This window comes from Vulpes vulpes, chromosome X (assembly GCF_048418805.1).
Source record: "Vulpes vulpes isolate BD-2025 chromosome X, VulVul3, whole genome shotgun sequence".
In the NCBI taxonomy this organism is placed as follows: Eukaryota; Metazoa; Chordata; class Mammalia; order Carnivora; family Canidae; genus Vulpes; species Vulpes vulpes.
In genome coordinates, this window is record NC_132796.1 from 14,532,000 (window position 1) to 14,555,047 (window position 23,048).

Consider the following 23,048-nt stretch of genomic DNA (forward strand, 5'->3'; position numbering starts at 1 on the left):
TTTTGTGGTTATTAATAATACCTCACAAGGTGGCTGTGAAAATTAATTGAAATAACATAGGTGAAGTGCCCAACACAGTAACTTGTATACAATAGGCACCAGTAAATACTAGTTTCTTCTGTGCATTATTTATCCTTTGCCAGATTATTAAAATAACTGCAGTGTTCTATACCTGAGAGAGAGGGATGGCTTGTATTTACTGAACCCTTGTTAAATGAAGGGCAGTATGCCAAATACCTTGAGGGATACCGAGATGTCTAAGGCTGGTTCCTGTCCAGGGATAAACATTAGCTTACTATATATATTTTTACTTTTCTAGGCTGCTGCTGCTTTTTTTTTTTTTCCTTTTTAAACATGCCATTCTGAAAACCTTTCAGTTTTTAAAGTGTGTTTTGTTTGAGTACAGAACATTTTAAAGATTGGTGTGCCACATTTAATCCATTACATTTCTATGAGAATAGTTAAATTAGCTCCATTTTATAGATGGGGGTCCTAAAGGGTCATCTGCCCAGCTTCTAGCCAAGGTAAAAATAGGATATACTAGGATGTAGAAGAATGCTAACCATTGTATTTCCAGCCTTAGTAGGTGCTAAATAAGTATTTGTTGAATGAATGAATCCTCTTTTGTTAAGTTTTATGTTAAGCCCATTCTTAAATCTCATCTCTACTTCTTACTGTTTTATTCTCTCCTTTTGTAATTTATTCCTGAAGTGGTCAATATGAACTGTAAAAGTTACTGGTTGGTGGAGAAGACCTTAGATGTTGGAAGACAAAAGGTATACTGCTGTAGTCATAATGAAAAAAGGCTTTGAGAGGAGGGGCTTTTTGTGCTGATACTGACTGTATTTGCCAATTTATTTTTTTTAAAGCTTTTTAATTAATTTAAAGTAATCTGTATACCCAACATGGGGCTTGAACTCATGACCCCCAAGGGATCAAGAGTCTTGTGCTCTACTGACAGAGCCAGCCAGGCGCTCTGCCAGTTTAATTTTCTACCTTGGTGCTGATTCATTGCAAGACCTACCTTTCTAGTTCTTGTGACAGCTACAGGGGGCTTCCCAAGTTTGGGGCTAGGGAAAATGGCCCAATTTTTTGTACTCTAAGGATGACTCTGTTGTTAATAGGTTTTTCATTTAATCTCTATTAAAGTAGGAAAAATTAGCAATTATAATTAGGCTCTGGAGATTTGAGGGGAAAATTTTTTAGTGGATGAACTAGCAAATATACAAACTTTAATAGAATAAGTGATTAACATGCCAGAGTTTGGTCTGTATTTAGTTTCTTGTAGTTGATTGGCTTGGATGGTGAAATAAGGGCTCTTAGTAAAAATGATAAAATCCTGGAAAGGATTGGTGATGGGACATCCATTGCAGAGAGTAGTATTAACACACCTTCACTCTGCACATGGAACACTCTGTTCAGTCAGCCTTGCTAATAAATACACTTTTCACAAATTTTATGAATAGATAGATCTCTTCATCACATTGTTGGTTTCTTCAGTTTATTTATTTATTTATATATACATACTTTGGATACATTCAGTGAGGCTTATTAACAATTGTTTTGTAAAATAATTTCATAGGTAGAAATAAGCCTTTGGGAAGGGTTGGAAAAACTTTGCTTTGATTCTTCCTAGCTGGTGACCAGGGACAAGGTATAGGATGACTCTGGGACTATTTTCTTTTCTTTTTTAAGATTTTATTTGTCTATCTATCTATCTATCTATCTATTTATTTATTAATTTATTTATGATTTTATTTATTTGAGAGGGAGAGAGAGAGAGCATGTGTGCGCCCTCAAATGAGCACAAGCAGTGGGGAGGGGCAGAGGGAGAGGGAGAAGCAGATTGCCTACCTAGCACAGAGCCCCAGATCCCCAGGCTGGCTGGATTCCAGGACCCCAAGATCATGACTTAAGCCAAGGGCAGACTCTTAACCAACTGAACCATCCATGCACCCCTAAAGATTTTATTTTTTAAAGTCATCTCTATACCCATCGTGGGACTCAGATTTACAATTCAGATGAAGAGTCGCATACTCCCCCAACTGAGCCAGCCAGGTGCCCCTCTGTAACTATTTTCTTATCTCTTAATACTGTTAGGATTAAATGTCATAATGTATGTAAAAATACTGGGCAGCCCGGGTGGCTCAGCGGTTTAGCACAGCCTTCAGCCCAGGGCATGATCCTGGAGACCCGGGATCAAGTCCCACATCAGGCTCCCTGCATGGAGCCTGCTTCTCCCTCTGCCTGTGTCTCTGCCTCTCTTTCTCTCTCTGCGTCTCTCATGAATAAATAAATAAAGTCTTAAAAAAATAAGTAACACTTTAAAAAAAAAAATACTTAGCGTTGTGTCCAATGTATGGAAGTGCTCCAAAAGCACAATTTTAAGCTATTTGTCTTACCTGCTAAGGATATACTGCAGTGGTTAAGTAAAGGATTTTGGGGCAGCCCTGGTGGTTCAGTGGTTTAGTGCTGCCTTCAGCCCAGGGTGATCCTGGGATCCGGGATCGAGTCCCACGTCGGGCTCCCTGCATGGAGCCTGCTTCTCCCTCTGCCTGTGTCTCTGCCTCTCTCTCTCTCTCTCTCTGTGTGTGTCTCTCGTGAATAAATAAATGAAATCTTAAAGAAAAAAAAAAAAGAATTTTGGAGCCTGACTGCTTGGGTTTGAATTCCAGTTCTGTCACTTCCTGGCTAGGGAACAGATTTTAGTGACCTTTTGGCAAAATGAGGTTTCTGGTAGTGAAGGACCAGAAAAGATTCTTGCTAGGATTAAGTAAATTAATGTAAATAAAGCAGCTAGATCAGTGGTTAGCACAAAAGTGCTATATATTTTAGCTGTTGTTATGATTTCATCATATTTGAAAACCTGTGCCCTTCCGATATATTTGAAATATTATATTCTAAATTTTTTTGCATCATTTTGATTTCAAGCTCCATGAAGGCAGGGTCTGCTCTGTTTTGTTTACTACTGTATTGCTAACATATGGAATAGTGTGACTTGCATAGAATATTTAGTAAATATTTGTGAAATGAATGAATAAATAAATGATGAGTGTTCCATTTTCTTTGAATTATGTTGGCCAGTATTCTATTTTAAGTAGTTTTTTAATAAGTCACTGTAAAAAAAAAAATCTGTAACAAAACTTCTAAGTTCTCAGTGTTTACAGACTGAAATCCAAGTTTCTTAGCTTTGCATTCAAAACCTGTAGAATCTAACCATACCCAGTTTTCTTCTCTATTACAATGTAGAGTTTAGACCAAATACCCTTTTTCTTTTTTAAGATTTTATTTATTTATTCATGAGAGACAGAGAGAGAGAGGCAGAGACACAGGCCAAGGGAGAAGCAGGCTCCATGCAGGGAGCCCGACGTGGGACTGGATCCCGGATCCCAGGATCACGCCCTGGGCCAAAGACAGCTGCTTAACCACTGAGCCACCCAGGCGTTCCCCCGCCTTTTAAAAAAAGATTTATTTATTTATTTGAGGGAGAGAGCAAGCAAGTGAGCAGAGGAGAGGGGCAGAGAGTAAGAAAGAGAATCCTGAAGCAGACTCCCTGCTGAGCCCTTGAGCCCTGTTCCATTTGCAGCGTTCAATCTTACAACACTGAGATCATGACCTGAGCTGAAACCAAGAGTTGGACGCTTAACCAAGTGTGCCACCCAGGTGCCCCACCAGATATTCCTTTTCTCTCTCATTTCAAATGTATGAATCTCTGGGTTGTGAAATAATTCACTGGGTCATTGTGATATCCAGTCAGTAAAATGGTAAATGTGAAAGTACTTTGCAAATTATATATCATCATCATCATCATTATTTATAATAATCCTTAAATGTTTTTAACCAAATTTTGCTGGAATGTGCCCTCTTCTATTTGCTCACACAACTTAACTACAACCCCACACGTTTTTTCCAGACCTGGTTCAAATCCACTTTCCTGTGTAAAACATAACCTCTACAGTCTAAAACGAGCACTCTTTGAACATTTATAGTTGTTGTGATTTGTATGGTTTATTTGGTAATAATGAACTTGAATTATCTAATCTTGCCTGTTGTCTCTTTTTTTTTTTTTTTTTTAAGATTGCTTTATTTTTCAGGAATCTCTATACCCAGTGTGGGACTCAAACTCAGAACCCCAAGATCAAGAGTCCTATGCTCTTCCAACTGAACCAGCCAGGTGCCCCTTGACTGTTTTCTTGATGTATGACTAGGATCTTGAAATACTTAAACTGTTAATGAAACCAGTAAACATTTACCAAGCACCTGTTGTTGTAATCTCTAGACACAAAGTTTTCATGTATTAATTCCAGTTTTCACAATTGAATTGTAAGATACTGTTAAAAGATAAACTGAGGCATCTTAAAAATTTTGAAAGTTTCAGAAGAAAAATCAATTCAATTTGGGCACTGCCAAACTGGAAGTGGTTAGGAGCACTTGGCTGCCAGGAGCCCCAGGGTAAAGGCTTATATATAAGGGCAAAGGTGTGAAGGCAAAGAAAGGAAGTTATTTGATTGTCTATTAAAGCCTAGTTGGCTGTTTGCGATAGGAAAGCAAAACCTAAGGACAACCAAACCTTGAGGCATTTACAGGCTTAGATTTTGGTTTGCCTTTATAGGCCACCACAGCATTACAGCAACAACAATCTAATAGCTTCCTTGTTTAATTTAACTCTACTTAAGAACACAGACTATGATGTGTACTTTCTTCTTTTTTTTTTTTTTTAACTTTCTGGTTTAAAGAATGGTTCCTTTATATATAATAACATGGAGTTATATAATAACATGGAGCAGTGGTTGATTAGCTGATGTATCTTTACTGTTAAAATGAAGTTGCAAACATTTTCCTTTTCAGAACCAGTCTAGCATTTGTGTATGATACCTGGAGTTTTGTTAATACTGGTTCATACTAATATTTTCTTCTTTAGTTTGTTTTCAAATACCTTGACTTATTTTGTACTTATTTTTCCTCCACCAAGGTAAAAATACTATCTTTCCTTAAATTGCTTACCTTGGAATTTGATGGATCCCTTTGGTCAACTGCTGTTTCTCTCATGTGTTACCTTTGTTAGCTCTACTCATGCAGTGATCTGTTGAAGTCATTTTTTTTTTTTTTTTGGATTTTATTTATTCATGAGAGACACAGAGAGGCAGAGACACAGAGAGGCAGAGACACAGGCAGAGGGAGAAGCAGGCTCCCTATGGGGAGCCAGATGTGGGACTCAATCCCAGGACCCTGGGATCATGACCTGAGCCAAAGGCAGATGCTCAACCACTGAGCTACCTACCCAAGTGCCCCTGAAGTCTTTCTTTTTTTTTTTTTTTTTTTTTTTACTTTTTGAGCGTCAGATGAAATGAAAAAATATTAATAGAATTTTCATTCTACATAATGCATTTGGTCTTTAAAAATGATTTGGGATTTATTTATTTATTTATTTAAAGATTTTTATTTATTTGTTCATGAGATACACAGAGAGAGAGGTAGAGACAGGCAGAGGGAGAAGCAGGCTCCATGCAGGGAGCCTGATGTGGGACTCGATCCTGGGTCTCCAGGATCACACCCCAGGCTGAAGGCGCCGCTAAACTGCTGAGCCACCGGGGCTGCCCTGATTTGGGGTTTAAAAGCAATTTGCAGTGTAGCACCAATCAAGGCTCTCTTGAAGAGATAGCACTTTTGGGGCTTTCTGAGAGAGGTGGCCTTTGTGCAGAGACTCGATGGAATAAGTGTTAGCCCAATGTTTCTGGTGGGAACCCTCTTATTTGATGGAATCAGGTCCATAATTGGAAAGTGAATTTTAAAAATTGCTCAAGTTTGGGATGCCTGCATGGCTCAACGGTTGAGCACGGCCCAGGGTGTGATACTGGGGTCCTGGGATTGAGTCCTGCTTTGGGCTCCCTGCATGGAGCCTGCTTCTCTCTCTGCCTGTGTCTCTGCCTCTCTCTCTCTCTCTGTGTCTCTCATGAATAAATAAATAAAATCTTAAAAAAAATATTGGTCAAGTTCTAAGTAACTAAATAAGAACGCACATACAACAAACATTTTGCCATAAAGCATATGTTTCTTTGCTAATATTTTGAAGTGAGGCCAAGGCCTTTTTTTTCTGAGAATGGATCAGCTGACTGAAGGTCAATGGCTTCTGTCTTATATGAATCATACTCCTAGTCCACCCTATTTGTGTAGTAGATCCAGTTTTGATTTCTTGAAAGTGGAACAGTAACTTAGATAACTTATGAAACCATCTAGTGCAGAATTGTAGATTTTTAAGAGCTTTTTTTTTTAAACATTGTCTAATCTGTGTCTAATTTGATAGTCACTTTATTTATTTATTTATTTATTTATTTATGATTTTATTTATTTATTCCTGAGAGACACAGGCAGAGGGAGAAGCAGACTCCACGCAGGAAGCCCGATGCGGGGGCCTGATTTGGAACTTGATCCCGGAACCCCAGGACCACGCCCTGGGCCGAAGGCAGGCGCCAAACCACTGAGCCACCCAGGGATCCCAGTCACTTTTTTTTTTTTTTTTTCCAGACAGTCACTTTTTAAAGTAAACTCTACCCTCAATGTGGGGCTTGAACTCACTACCCTGAGATCAAGTGTTGCATGCTCTACTGACAGAGCCAGCCAGGTGCCCCCCTTCACATTTTTAATATAGCCTTTTCAAGGCATACCACCTAATTTTCACAGAGACTGCAACTTTCTTTTAATTGGTTTGTATACTAGTTAGTTGAAAACCATGTGATGCTGTTACAAGAGGAGTTGATGTAGTTTTGGGGAAGAAATGCAACTGACTTTTGGTTGCTAAGCATGCAGCAGCTCCATTTAAGGGAGCAGAAGTGTGAAGTTGAACTAAACAGTTATCTATGAGCCACAAACATCTGTATTATTGGCATCAGCTAGTCTGTTTCGTAAAAGTAGTGGGGAGTTGGTAACTGTTCTGTTAAGAGAGATGCTGGAGGCCAGTATGGCTGGAATGCACGGTGCAAATGGACTTTTGTAATACATTTTATACTTTTCAAAAAAGCCCATTTTCCATGAATAACACTCTTTAAAAATATATGTATATAATACAGAGAACTGAATTCGGAGTGCCTGGAGAAAATCACTCAGTACAGACAAGATTGCTGTGAAGCCTTTTCTCCTAGTGGAGTTTCCCCTCTCTCCCAGACAGAAGTTGTTTCTACCTCTCCTGGGCGTGTAAAACCCCTCGCATATCCCTTTTTGCATTTCTCCCGCGTAGTTAATTCACCTGTTTGCTTCCTCTACAAACTCTTTCTTTGAGGAGCTTTTGTGTATCCTGTCTGGTGCATAGTTGGTGCCCAACAGGTTGAATGGAAGAGAAGTTCTGGCCACTTAAACAGGTGGCACAACGCAATCTTGTTGAGATACAGTTTTCATTGATGTGCCACAAGAAAATAAGCCATGAGTGTCTATAAATTCAGTACAGAAAATATTTTAGTGTAATTATACTCAATTGATTGTATTCTATTCCATATGTCCAAGGCACTGTGCTATTTCTACAAAGGCATTGAGTTTAATAATACATGGTCCTTGTCCCTGTCACCTGATACGTATCGTAGTAGGATAATGGGGTATATGGAGAGGCAAGAGTAAGTAGGAGCTGGAGGAATGTGTGGGACATGCAAGGTAGATGGTACCTGGACCGGACTGGGAATGCTAACACCAATTAGGGCTTCTCAGCATGTATTTGTTGCTCCAGACATTTGGATGGCAGTCTGGATATCCTTCAAACTCTCTTTGCTCTTTTTCTGCCACATACTCCCAGTCATTTTACTCCTACTTCTGGTCATCTTCCCTCACAGTATCTTTGTGGTTTTAACATTCTTCCTTTGGCCATATCCCTCTTTCTGCCCTTGGTGTAGTGCTTTATTGTTTTAACTCTAACCCTTAGCTTCTGGAAACATGCTTTTCTCTCTTCTATGTATCCACACCACTTCATCATTGTCTCTTATGGCATTTCTCTTCCTCTCTTTCTTCTCGCCCCCCCCTCCTAAAATTATACATATACATACCCTTTACTGGACTGTAACTTCTGAGAGCAAGTTGCATCTCTGTAGTTCTAAAACTATCTAGTATATAGTTTTATAATTAGTAGGTACCACATGATCTTTTAAATTTAGCTTCTTTTCCCCCAAACTCAGTTCCTCAGATACTACTTTTTCTCTTTATGGACTAGAGTTCTGCCTTTATTTATTTATTTATTTTTTTATTTTTATTTTTTTAGAGTTCTGCCTTTAATTCCACATTCTGGTCAGCAGGTTCTGCTGCTTGTGTCTTCAAAATGTTATTCATAACCAACCCCATTCCTACCACTCTCATCAATGCATACCAATTAAAAGAAATAACGAGTGCATATTATTTCAGTATAGGTGCTGGAAATAAAAATATCACAGACTCAGTCCTTGCTGTAAGAATACCAACAGGAGAGAGAGAGAGACAGACAGACACACTTTGTATCTGACACTTTTTGTGACAATATGTATTGAACACCTCTTTGTGCTGGGTGATATTGTAGCATAGATGTATTTTGGAGTCATTTTCCACAGGCTGCTGACTTCCAAGGGGAAGAGGCCTAGAAAATACAGCTACTGGATCTCCTCCATTCTAAAGTGCATTTTCTTTCCCTGGCTTGGACATTTCTGAAATCCAGATGAGTCTTAAGCCAGCCATGTATGTTTAATGTTTTTATTCTCCTTTCAAGACCTATCAAATTGATGGTGCTTACAACTAGTAGAACCTTATAACTGGGGAACAAATATTAATGGTAGGGACGCCTGGGTGGTTCAGTGGTTGAGCTTCTGAAGCCTTTGGCTCAGTCCCGGTGTCCTGGGATCGAGTTCCACATCGGGATCCTTGTATGGCGCCTGCTTCTCCTCCCTCTGCCTATGTCTCTGCCCCTCTCTCTGTGTCTCTCATGAATAAATAAAATCTTAAAAAAAAATACGTCTGGAATTACACTGTCAAATATGGTAGCTTCTAGCCACATGTGGATACTTAAATTCAAACTTTAATTAGACATTAAATTGATTAAAGTTAATTATATAAAATGAAGATTGAGTTCTTCAGTAGCACTAGCCACAATTCAAGAACCCAGTTGTTTGATTAGTGGTTATTGTATCAGACAGTGAAGATATAGAACATCTTCATTGTTGCAGAATGTTTATGATAATACTTGTAGAATGTGGTTCCATGGTTATACCTGGTGAGTTGGAAAAGCTTTAGTCAGTTACTTGCTGCAATACTATCATATGTATTTCTTCCTTCTGGGAGGTCAGGAAACTTGTTTTTCCTCTCTTTTTCTTCTGTGGTTTTTGGTTTTACCTTAGGGCCTTGGATAGTAAGTAGTAGGTACCAGAAATAACTGGAGTGTTAAACAGTTGGAATAGAAGGGGGAAGGGCTCTGTATTTTCATAACAGGAAGAAGCTTAGCTGGTTTTATTTTTTTAAAAAATTTATTTATGATAGTCACAGAGAGAGAGAGAGAGAGAGACAGAGACAGAGACAGAGACAGAGGCGAGGGAGAAGTGGGCTCCATGCACCGGGAGCCCGACATGGGATTCGATCCCGGGTCTCCAGGATCGCGCCCTGGGCCAAAGGCAGGCACTAAACCGCTGCGCCACCCAGGGATCCCGCTTAGCTGGTTTTATTCAATGTATCCTAGTGTCCTTTTTTAAAGACTGATTTTGTTTTATTTATTCTATTATTTTAAAAAAAATCTTTAAAAAAGATTTTATTAAAGCATGAGTGAGCACGAGTTGAGGGGAGTGACAGAGGAAGAGGGAGAGGAAGGAGGGAGAAGCAGGCTCCTGGGATGTGGGGCTGGATTCCAGGACCCTGAGATCATGACCCAATATGAAGTCAGATGCTTAACCAACTGAACCATCCGGGCACCCCAAGTGGGATTTTGTTTTATTTTTTATTTTTTTATTTTTAAGATTTTATTTATTAATGAGAGACACACAGAGAGAGGCAGGGACATAGGCAGAGGGAGAAGCAGGCTCCCTGTGGGGAGCCCAGTGCGGGACTCCCTCCCAGGACCCCGAGATCACACCCTGAGCCAAAGGCAGATGCTCAACCACTGAGCCACCCAGGTGCCTGGGGATTTTGTTTTAAAACAGAGTACATTTTTTTATTCTTCCCAGCTTTATTGAGGTATAATTGACAAGTGTGTGTGTGTGTGTGTGTGTGTATGTGTGTGTATTTAAAGATTTTATTTATTCATGAGAGACACACAGAGAGGCAGAGGCACAGGCAGAGGGAGAAGCAGGCTCCCTGCGGGGAGCCCAATGTGGCACTTGATCCCAGGACCCTGGTCTCACAACCCAAGCCAAAGGCAGATGCTCAACCATTGAGCCACCCAGGTGCCCCTGTATATATTTAAAGTGTGCAATGTGATCACTTGATACATGTATACATTGTGAAATGATTACTACTGTCAAGTTAATAAAAACATCACTTTATAGTTTTTTTTTTTTTTTTTTGGTGAGAATGCTTAAGATCTCTCTTAGCATATTTCAAGTATACAGTACAGTATTATTAACCAAAGTAACCATGCTGTACATTGGATCTTCAGAACTTAATTATCTAATAACAGAAAGTTTGTACTCTCAGACCAACATCTTTCCATTTCTCTATCCCCTAGCAATCACCGTTCTTCCCTCTTTCTACAAATTTAACTTCTTAAAAATTTTCATATACAGGTAATATTCTATAGTATTGTCTTTCTCTGGCTTATTTCACTTAGATAATGCCCACTATGTTCATTTAGGTTGTCAGAAATGGCAGAATTTCCTCCTCCTCTTCTTTAAAATAGCTGAATAGTATTCCATTGTATATACACACCACATTTTCTTTATCTGTTCATCCATCAGTAAACATTTAAATTATTCCCATATTTTGGCTATTTGAGTAATGCTGCAGTGAACATGGGAGTGCAGATATCTCTTGAAGGTACTGATTTTGCTTCCTTTGGATATAAATCCAGAAGTAAGATTACTGGATTGTATAGTAGTTCTGTTTTTAAATTTTTGAGGATTTGGAGGATTTTTATTTTTTTATTTTACTATTTTTAAAGTAGGCTCCATGCCCAACATGGAGCTCAACATGGGGCTTGAACCCACAACCCTGAGATCAAGACCAGAGCTGAGATCAAAAGTTGGACGCTTAACTGACTGAGCCATCCAGGCACCCTTAGGGTTTGGAGGTTTTTTGTTTTTTTTTTTTGTAAAGATTTTATTTATTTATTCATGAGAGAGAGAGAGAGAGAGAGAGAGAGGCAGAGACACAGGCAGAGGGAGAAGCAGGCTCCACGCAGGGAGCCCCATGTGGGACTGGATCCCGGGTCTCCAGGATCACACCCTGGGCTGGAGGCGGCGCTAAACTGCTGAGCCACCTGGGCTGCCCGGATTTGGAGGATTTTTAAAAAAAAATTTCAGCATTGAACATTTAGGAACTGTTACCTAGGTTCTTACCACTTATCAAATAGAATTCAGCAGGTGGCCCATTATGTTCAAAGGCTATGGTTTGATGCAATGCACTACAATGAAAATTTCTAGGTTTCTAAATTTGATATTTGTAGTATTACATGTCATTTCTCAGGGGAGATATAATTGGATGTCATAGAAATGTTTATGTGAACTGTTCACTCCTGTGGATTTCTCAGTGAGTGTGATTTGCAATGATTGGAGCAAAAGTGTCCTGAATCTTTTTATTTCCATTTTATGGAAAACTCAGATTTATGTTAAAACACAATTTATCCATTCTCTTGTTAATGGATATTTAGGCGGTTTCTTGGTTTTGGCGAATGCAAATAAATTACTATGTACATCTTTTAGTGGGCAGATGCTTTCATTTGTCTTGGGTACATACCTAGGAGGAAAATTGTTAAGCCATAGCATATATACAGTATACCAAACAACTTTCTAAAGTAGCTGTACTAGTTTATGTTGCTTTCTTTTTGGTACCGCACTAAAGATTAAAGTTTATTATCTAGATGTATTTACTGTCTGAATATTCGATTTCCTCCACTACATGTCCTAGACCTTTGGGGCCATTTCCAAATGAATCTGAAAATAATTCAGACTTATCCTATCTTTCAGATGGCCTTAAAGGAGTATAAAAACTAAACATTCTATCTCTTCTTTTGATTGACTTTCAAGACCCATAGTTCTTTGAAGAAACCGGTTCCTGTCTTTGTAAGTTGTTTTAAGTGCTGTTTTCATGTTGCCTTTTGCTATGGGAACTAGTGTACTTTGCATGGCATTGATATGACTAGCTATTATTCAGGGCTTATAATGTGAAGTCTTGTAGTTAAATCAAGGACAGTATCCTTTTGAAATGCTACTAGTTCAATTCAGGAAGTTTCAAACTGAGTTCTTACTTGGTAGGTTCTGTCCTATTCATCTCCATGTCCAAAGACTCATGAAGATGATTTTTCCCCCCTAAGTGAGGGAGAGAGAGATGGGGTGAGAGGCAGAGGGAGAGAGAGCCCCAGATGTGGGGCTTGATCTCACAACCCTGAGATCATGACCTGAGCTGAAATCAAGAGTTGGACACCCAACCAACTGATCCACCTATGCACCCCAGGACTCGTAATCCTAGTCTAAGGGATGTAGGAGACACACATAATGATACAAGTCCAAATATATTGTTACTAGAATTACAGATAAAGTGCGTGGGACCTCCATATCACAGCATATCACAACTTACTTGGGTTGCAGAGAGGTGAATGTACCCATGTTTGGGTTCATTCATGTAGGGGGGTTAGTGTATGAGGTCAATCTTGAAAGGGTTTTTTGATTGGGATGGTTTGCATGCCAGAAGAAGGGAATTGCTTGGTGGAGTCATGGAGCAGGAAAGTATACAGATCTTTTTTTGACTTAGAAAAAGAGTTATTTTACCAATAAACTCATTGTAAATTGAAAATAATGTAAGTAGAAAATTCATTTAATACATCTAACCTACCGAACACTGTAGTTTAACAGCCTATCTTAAATGTGCTCAGAACACTACAGTTGGGTAAAGCCATTGAACACAAAGCCTATTTTCTTTTAAGATTTTATTTATTTATTTGAGAGAGAGAGCATTAGCAGGGGGGAGAGGCAGAGGGAGAAGCAGACTCCCCACTGAGCAGGGAGCCTGATGTCAGGCTTGATCCCAGGACTCTGAGATCACGACTGCAGCCAAGGCAGACACTTAACTGACTAAGCCACTCAGGTGCCCCTATCTTTTTTTATTTGGGTATAGTCGACACACAATGTTACATTAATTTCTTGTGTACAAGTTAGGGATTTGACAAGTTTGTACATTATGCTATGCTTGTGACAAGTATAGCTATCATCTGTCCTGTTAATGTTTCTAATTAGAATATCATTGACTATGTTCCTTATGTTGTGTTTTTTACTCCTGTGACTTACTCATTCCATAACTGGAAAGCCTGTTATCTCTCTCCTTCCTCTGATTTGCCCAGCCCCCACCACCTTCCCTTCTGGAAACCATCAGTTTGTTTTCTGTATTTATAGGTCTGATTCTGCTTTTTGTTTGTTTCTTTTCTTTTTTTAGATTACATTTATGGAATACTCATAATGGTATTCGTCTTTCTCAGTCTGAATCATTTCACTTAGCATAACACCCTCTAGGTCCATCCATGTTGTCGTAGATGGCATGATCACATCTTTTTTTGTTGTTGTTGTTATTGCTGTGTAGTATTCCATTGTGTGTGCGTACACCACATTTTCCTTCCCCATTTGCCTATTGATGACACTTAGGTTGCTTCCATATCTTGGCTATTGTACATAATGTTAAAATAAACAGTGATGTATATCTTTTAGAATTTTTTTTTTTAAGATTTTATTTATTCATGAGAGACAGAGAGAGAGAAGCAGAGATACAGGCAGAGGGAGAAGTAGGCTCCACGCAGGGAGCCCGATGTGGGACTAGATCCCGGGACTCTGGGATCACACCCTGAGCAGAGGGCAGATGCTTAACCGCTGAGCCACCCAGGTGTCCCTAGAATTAGTGTTTTCATTTTCTTTGGGTAAATATCCAATAGTGGAATTCTTGGATCATATGGTATTTCTATTTTGTATTTTTTTTTCTTTAAGATTTTACTTATTTATTTCAGAGGGAGAAAGAGCAAGTATGAGCAGGGGAAGGGGCAGAGGGAGAAGCAGACTCCCTGCTGAACAGGGAGCCTGATGCGAGACAAAATCCCAAGACTCTGGGATCATGACCTGAGACCTGAGCTGAAGGCAGATAGATGCTTAACTGACTGAGCTACCCAGGTACCCCTACTTTTAAATTGTCTTTAAAGATTTTATTTATTGAGGGAGAGCACAAGTGAGCAGAGGGGCAGAGGGCAAGGGACAGACAGACTACCCACTCAGCGGGGAGCCCAAGGCAGGGCTCGATGCAGGACTCCATCTCAGGACCCTAAGATCGTGACCTGACTCAAAATCAGATGCTTAAACTTACTGAACCACTCAGGTGCCCTTATTTTTTAATTTTTTGAGGAACCTCTACTATTTTCCACAATGGCTGCATCAGTTTACATTCCCACCGTGTACAAGTTTCCCTTTTCTTTTCTTTTTTTTTTTTTTTTAAGATTTTATTTATTCATGAGAGACAGAGAGAGGGAGGCAGAGACACAGGCAGAGAGAGAAGCCGGCCCGATGCAGGGAGCCCAATGTGCAACTTGATCCCGGGACTCCAGGATCATGCCCTGGGCCAAAGGCAGGCACCAATCCACTGAGCCATCCAGGGATCCCCGGTCCCCATTTAAAAAAAAAAATTTATGTATGTATGTATGAAAGTCACACAGAGAGAGAGAGAGAGAGGCAGAGACACAGGCAGAGGGAGAAGCAGGCTCCATGCACCGGGAGCCCGGCGTGGGATTCGATCCCGGGTCTCCAGGATCACGCCCTGGGCCAAAGGCAGGCGCCAAACCGCTGTGCCATCCAGGGATCCCCCCGGTTCCCTTTTCTTTCCATCCTCTCCAGCACTTGTTATTTCTTGTCATTTTGATTTTAGCTATTCTGACTGGTGTCAGGTGATATCTCATTGTGGTTTTGATTTGCATTTCCCTGATGATTAGTGATGTTGAGCATCTGTAAGCTGACAGACTCTTATAGGGTGAATTAAAATTCAGATACTGAAAGCTGTGAGATAAATTAAGGGAGGAGTAGTCTTGGGAATTGAAAGGAGATTGGTGCCCAGCAGTAATATGGCTGGGCCAGATCAGCCTTGACAGTCAGCTGGGTAGGTGTCCAGACAGGCAATGATCTGAGAAGACACTGAGGCATTGGACCTGGTGTTGGGAGAGAGTATAGTGGTGCCTGGTGATACAGTGCGGGCAGAAGGTGAGATGCCACATGGTACAGGAAGTGAGGTTTGAAGGAAGAAAATTTTTCTAGAAACCGATAGCTTCTTCTCCTGATTGATACAGACTAATTACAAGAAAATTGGACACTAAGAAAGGTGAAAAAGAAAGCAAAATCCCCTCAAATTCCACCTTAGAGAGAGGCAATACATTTTTCTGTTTAAGTCTTAGAGTATCCATTGATTTAAATTCAGTTTTATAAACATGGAATTATATAGTTCTGAAAATTCCTTAAGCAAATTAAATTGATCTTGTTAGTGTTTCATGTGTGAAAGATTATATTCAGGTTAATATATGTTTAGAAATTGATTTTTTGAAATGCTGTTTATATAAGCAGCTAATTGCTAAACATGGCAGTTTCATTTCACATGGTCATAAAAACAGCTTCTCCATATCAGGAATTACAGAGGAAATCTGTGGTGAAACGGTATGAGATACCCTGTTTGCCAACGTTAGTTTGAGAGAAGAACTCCAACTATATTTAAGATGAAACATTGTAGGGGTGCCAGGATGGCTCAGTCGGTTGGGGATCTGGCTTTGGTTCAGGTCATGATTCTCAAGATCCTGGGGTGGGTGTTGGGCCTCCCTGCTCAGTAGGGAGTCTGCTTCTCCCTCTCCCTCCCCCCCTCAAGTAAATAAATACAATCTTTAAAAAAAAAAAGATGAAACATTGTGGCTTTTATTAGAAAAACAAGGTTATTCTGATAATCTCTTATAAGAACCAATTAATATTGGGTATAAAATGGTCTCATACATAGGAACTCAATACCCAGTTCCAGAATTCTTCTTTTAAATAGGCAGCTAAGTACCAGTGAATTTCTTTCTTTTTTATTTTTTTTTAAGATTATTTCTTTCTTTATTAATGAAAGACACTGAGAGAGAGAGGCAGAGATACAGGCAGAGGAAGAAGCAGGTTCCACGCGGGGAGGATCCCAGGACTCTGGGATCACAATCCCAGCCAAAGGCAGATGCTCAACGGCTGAGCCACCAAGGCGTCCTAGTACCAGTGAATTTCTTAAGCAGCAAGCAAAGATGTGGAATAGTTTGCTCATTTCTTTTTGTTTAAAAAAAAGAAAAGAAAGGATTTTTTCATTGTCAGAATATATCATGTTCTATAGCATGATTTTTTTCTTCAAGGTATTATAACTCTATATCAGTAAATACAGTTCAGTAATAGTGGCATGATTCTCCATAAAATATGACATCATTTACTTTATCAATCCTACATTGACTAACATTAGGTTTTTATTCTTGATTATTCTGAACAGCACTGCAGCAGTCTAAAACATTTGCAGTATCCTTCTTTGCCCATTTGTCTGTTTTCCTTAGCATAAATTTCTAGTGGTAGGATGAGTTTTTGAATTAAATGGTACCCATAAATTTAAAATATTGCTAGATTACCTTCCAGGAATCTTTATATTACTACTTGCAGTGAATGAGTTCATATTTCCATACCTATGAAAGAACACTAGATGTTTGTCAGTTAATTTAATCATTACCAGCGTGTTAGGTTAAAAATGATTTTTTTTTTTAATTTAATTGATTACTAGTAAGAGTGAACAGGTTTACATAGATTTATTAGGTATTTGTATTGTGAAGGTCCTATTTATATATGTTCTTGTTTTCTTTTTGTAAGAAAAGTTGTGAGATGCTAACTACAATTCTGGGACCATTGCAGCTTCTGATCATCAACAAGGATTCTGTACTCTATTTGTGTGTGTGTGGTATGGTATGGTATCCAGATACCACCTGGGTGTCTTACAGTTCAACTCAATTCTGACACTGTCTACCTGGAGATAGCATCAGATCCCACAGATTAAGGGCTCAGTCCTAAAAGATTGCCTCTGCCTGCCCCACCATAACCCTCTAAAGAGGACAATCCAAGTCCATGTATGGTCACTTGGGCTTCTGACTGGCTGGTTATAGATTGGAAGTTCCAACAACCCCTTCCTTAGCTTTGACTAATTTGCTAGAGGGGCTCACAGAACTCAGAGAAACATTTTACTTAACTAGATTACTGGTTTATTATAAAAGGATATAACTATGGAACAATGAAATGGAGATGCATGTTACAGGACAAGGTATGGAGGAAGGGCACAGAGCTTCTATGCCCTGTCTGAACATATGACTCTCCCCAAATCTCCATGTGTTCACCAACCCAGAAGCTTTCTGAATATCATTCTTTACTCCTTTTTTGGGGACTTCATTATATAGGCACGGTTGATTAAGTCATTGGCCATTGGTGATTGAACTGGATCTCTAGCTCCTCCCCTCCTGGGAGATGGGGGTAGATGTGAAAGATCTAACTCTCTTATGGGGGAGTTATCCTTAGGTTACCTAGGGGCCTTTCCAAAAATCACCTCATTACCATAACAAGAGACACCTTCATCTGTCGTCACTTAGGAAATTCTAAGGGAAGAAAGACCAAATATATTTGTCTCATTTTTTAAAATGTTCTAAGTCAGGAGGTATACTTATTTACCCTTTGATTTTTTAAAACTATTTTGTAGTGAAGGATGTTAAGCACTTAATAAGGTATATAAAACATCAGTGAACAGCCTAGTGTATTGTCATAAAGCCAACATGTCTGTAACTTTACTCAGGTGAAGACAAACATTGCAGATCTCTAAAAGTTAGTGGTATATCAAGGGCTAGGAATCATGGGTGTGGTCTGCCTCAGGTTCTGACAATAACAGTGCATTTTCTATAGAGAATTTAAAAACAATAAAAGTAATTCATTAAAAGTTCTGTTTTTTATCATCAGCTTCTGTTGACCATTTAAAAAAAACTCTGTATATAATAATATCTGCTTTACTTTGTGGCTTACCTGGTCATTCTTTTTTTTTTTTTTTTTTTGTGAATAGAAGTTCTCTTTTTTTTTTAAAGATTATTTTAGAACATGCATGTATAAGCAGGGGGGAGGGGCAGAGGGAGAGAATCTCAAGTAGATCAAGACACCTCCCACCTCTCCCCACTGAGCACAGAATGCAAAGCAGAGCTTGATTTCAAAACCCTGAGATGATCTGAGCTGAAACCAAGAGTGGGATATTCAACTGAGTGACCAGGTGCCCTAGTTATTTTAATATAGTCTAGTTTATATGCTCCATCCTTTATGGTTGATGCTGGTATGTTCAGAGGAATATTCTTTTATATTATCTTTTAAGAACTTTATGTTTTGACTTTGTCACACTGAGATCTATAATATACCTGAAATTAATGTTTATGTATATTTTAAGATAGAGGTCAGATTTAATTTTGTTTTCCTTATGCATATCCAAATGACTTAGCACCATTTATTGGCAATGATTGAATTTTACTTGCTGGTCTGTGGTGGCAGCTTTGTTGTACAACAAGCATCCATTTTTGTTTCATGTATGATTTTTTTCCATTTCATGTGTGATTTCTCTTTCTGTTCTTTCATCTGTTTGTGCAATATACTGTTTTTTTTTTTTTAAGATTTTATTTACTTATTTGAGAGAGATTGAGAGAAAGCATGAGCACGGAGGGGTAGATGCAGAGGGAGAAACAGACTTCCCGCTGGAGCTCGATGTGGGGCTCCATCCCAGGATTCCAGGATCATGACTTGAGCCAAAGGCAGACACTCAACCACTGAGTTACCCAGGTGCCTCCTTTTTTTTCCCTTTAATATACTGTCTTAATGACTCTGCTTTATAAGAAGTCCTGATACCTAGAGAGAAAGTCTTTTTGTTCTTCTTCAAGACTGTCTTGTTTTCCTTGGCTGCTTGCATTTCTATGTACATTTTTGAATAAGCCTGCAAATTAATTAATTAATTAATTTCTTCTTTCTTTCTTTCTTTCTTTCTTTCTTTCTTTCTTTCTTTCTTTCTTTCTAAGATTTTATTTATTTGATAGAGAGCATCAGCATGCTTGCGCACAGGAGGGGAGGAGCAGAAGGAGAGGGAGAAGCAGGTCTCCCTGCTGAGCAGGGATGGATCCCAGGACCCTGGGATCATGACCTGAGCCAAAGGCAGACACTTAGCCACCTGAGCCATCCAGGCTTCCCAAACCTGCAAATTTCCATTAAAAAACTTACTCAGATGGATTAGGTTTGTTGTATTGGGTATCTAAATCAATTTGGGTAGAATAATATCTTTACTATCCTAAGTCTCAAGAACATAAAATATCTCTTACTAGGCTTCCTTTAATTTTGTAATGTACTGTTTTTTATAGTTTCCTGTGTAAAAATTTTCCACTTTTCATTTCTAGAAATTTGATATGTGTTTTTAAAGTTGTTTATTTAAGCAATGTCTACACTACACCCAAGTGGGACTCAAACTCATGACCCTGAGATCAAGAGCCACATGCTCTACTGACTGAGCCAGCCAGGTGCCCGAATTTGAAATCTTTTTATGGTATTGTAAATGGTATTAAAAATTCATTTTTTGACTTTATTTTTAAGAATTTTTAAGATTTTATTTATTTATTCATGAGAGACACAGAGAGGGAGGCAGAGAAGTAGGCAGAGGGAGAAGCAAGCTTCCTGCTGGACTCCATCTTAGGACCCTGGGATCAGAATCTGAGCCAAAGGCAGACGCTCAACCAGAGCCACCCAGGTGACCTGAGGGATCAGTCGTGTTGTAGCTTGTCCTCTGGCAGTGTTTTGCATGCTTCTGTGAACTGGAGGAGTCTTTGGGCTGCTGTTATGATAGTCAACAGATGTTGATCAGTCAACATCGTTTTTATTCCTCAGCTTTGGTAAACTCATTTTTTTCTTACAGTTTATATGTAGATTATTTTGGATTTTCTTTATGTGTAGTCTGTGAATAGTGATCCTTTTTTTCCCCTTCATTCTCAGTTGTCATCTTTTTGTCTAGCTTTTTATTGTTTGCAGTGGAAGGGTTTGTCTGAATTATTCAGTTAGCATTATTGGAAGCATAAATTCTTCCTAAATGAAAAGTTAAAACTGTATCCCATTCTCATGACTGAATTACCTTTGAATTTAAACCTAAGTCTCTGAGTACCTCACCAGTCATGGGGCCCAGTGAAAGGTAATAGTATATTTTGGGACATCATAAATGTTCCTAAAGTCTGTATAAACAAATTTTATGAAATCTTTAAGTATTTAAAATTTAATTGTGATGATGAGAATTCTTAATGTATCCCAAGGACTTGTATATATATATATGAAAGCTTATCAATAGTTTAAAGAATTCCTCAAAGGAGTAGAGTAAAAAAAAGGACTCCTGGGTGGCTCAGTGGTTGAGCCTCTGCCTTTGGCTCAGGGCGTGGTCCCAGAGTCCTGGAATCAAGTCCCACTTTGGGCTGCCCTCGAGGAGCCTGCTTCTCCCTCTGCCTATGTCTTTGCCTCCCTTTCTGTGTCTTTCATTAATAAATAAATTTAAAAAGGCTCTGATCCCTCAGCTGCAATCCACCTAGTAGTCAACTTGGAATTTTCCTCTGTGAAACACTACCTGACACATGCCCACATTGACACTCATATACCACTTCTCTCCCACACACAGTTTGAAGAGTTTTTCCTGCATTTGTCTCTGTCAGCACCACACAGCGCTAACCAAGCATGCCAATGCCCTCTGCAGAAGTGGAGAACTCCCTGGGCTACTTCTGGTGTGAGACTTCTAAAATGATACTTAAGAAAAATTGGTACAGTATAAGTACTCTTGGAACTGGAGGAGTCTTTGGCCTGCTGTTATCATGGTAGTCAACAGATATGATCAGTCTTGGGAAAGTGATTGCAACTTCAAATAGTCAACTTCTGTAGGGATATCTCTGTGGGGGAGTCTGTACCATCCTGGTCCTGGAATGAGATGGAACAGCAAAAAAGCGCATTTATAATGAGGAAGGGTTCTATTGACTGTTTTGTGATTTATGGGAGTGAACAAACAAAAGCTAAAACTGTAATTAGCATTGTAGAATGAACCTCCTCCCCATCCATGTCATTGACCGTGCTTTACACATGGTAGGTGTTCAGTTAATGTCATATGTGTGTGAACTGTCATTAATGACAGTCATTAATGACTTTATAAAACTTTTTAAAGCTTGCAAGTAATGACTCAAATGTGAAATGTGCTCTTTTAAAAAATTAGTATCTTTAATCAATCTAGCTGGTTAAATAATTTCATTATTCTTCTAGATTAAAAATTTTTAAAGATCAAGTTTAGGGGAAAATCTTACTCTAATTTTATAGCATGCTAAATTTGAATTCAATTTGCAATTTTCCAGTTTGAAAAAATATATAGCTGTAATTATAAACAGCAAATGGATGGAGGTGTGAGACTGATTTAAGTTAAAAAAAAAAAAAGGTGACCTTAATTTTTTTTTAAGATTTTATTTATTCATGAGACACACACACACACACACACAGAGAGAGAGAGAGAGAGAGAAGCAGAGACACAGGCAGAGGGAGAAGCAGGCTCCATGCAGGGAGCCTGACGTGGGACTCCACCCCAGGTATCTAGGATCACGCCCTGGGCTGAAGACAGCGCTAAACCGCTGAGCCACCAGGGCTGCCCAAAAGTGACCTTAATTAAGTCAGAGTATTTTCTATTCATTTTAAAATGTATTGGCACTGTAACTAAAATTCAATCTAGTAAGTGTTTTAGGATTCTATAGGAAGCCACATAAAATCAAATGCTACTTATTATTATTTTTTTTATCATTGGTGGTTTACTGAATCATTTTATTCGTTGTGTATGTCTTTCTTGAGTTGAGAATTTTGCAGGGGGTTAAAGAAATCCTTTCCAGTCAAAATGTAATCTGTATACCATTTTGTCGATAGGGATTCAATACTGCACCTTTAGTAAACACAAGTGCTGGCTTTTATAATTATTGTATGTATTTTTATAGAATAGCACTATCTTACAAGATAGTCTGTTTTTCAGGTTAAAAATTTTTTTTTTTTTAAGATTCTGTTTATTTATTCATGAGAGACACAGAGAGAAAGAGGCAGAGACACAGGCAGAGGGAGAAGCAAGCTCCACGCAGGGAGCCCCATGTGGGACTTGATACCTGGACTCCAGGATCACACCCTGAGCCAAAAGCAGATGCTGAAACTGCTGAGCCACCCAGGTGTCCCCAGAGTTTTTTTAGATGGAATAATTTTAAACACTTCTTTGGAATCTTTCAAATAAATTATGAAGCAAATTCTTTTGTAAAACAAGGGTTCATTTATTAGAGTATCTCCTAATCTTTCCCTCTATACATATTCTAGCTATATATAGGGCTGGGTTTTCATATATACAAGTTGACTCTTGAACAATGTGGGGCTTGGGAATACTGATCCTCCCCCCCACCACACAGTATAAAATCTTAATAATTTGTAATTTCCCCAGAACTTCACTACTAACAGCCTACTGTTGACAGGAAGCCTTACTGATAACATAAAGTCGATTAACACAGATTTTATAGAGAAAAGAAAATGTTAGGAAAATCATAAGAGAAAATACATTCCTAGTACTGTTGTGTATTTATTGATACTGCAAGTTTACATCATCTGTTTATAAGATGAATCATCTGTGTCAGTACCTGTATCAAAAATTATATGAGACCAGATACACAGTACTGGAGACATTGTTACATTTTTATTTTATTATTATTATTTTTTAGGGTGGTGGGGCGGGGGAGAGGGAGAGAGAATTTTTTAAACAAGCTCTTAATTAAGAGTTGGTCACTCAACCGA

At 38.9% G+C, this 23,048-nt stretch overlaps 1 protein-coding gene across 5 annotated transcripts in view; it reads left to right on the forward strand.

Annotated features, from left to right (window-relative positions):
• The window catches only part of CDKL5 (cyclin dependent kinase like 5), a 212,453-nt gene that overhangs the window by 23,012 nt on the left and 166,393 nt on the right, over nucleotides 1-23,048 (forward strand). Inside the window, exon 1 of one of the 5 annotated variants that reach the window (XM_072744253.1) lies at nucleotides 12,114-12,209. The exons of the other annotated variants lie outside the window; for them this stretch is intronic. The gene's annotated coding sequence lies outside the window, so the exon portion shown is untranslated. Of the gene's footprint in view, nucleotides 1-12,113; nucleotides 12,210-23,048 lie in introns of those variants that run through there. 5 annotated transcript variants of the gene reach the window in all.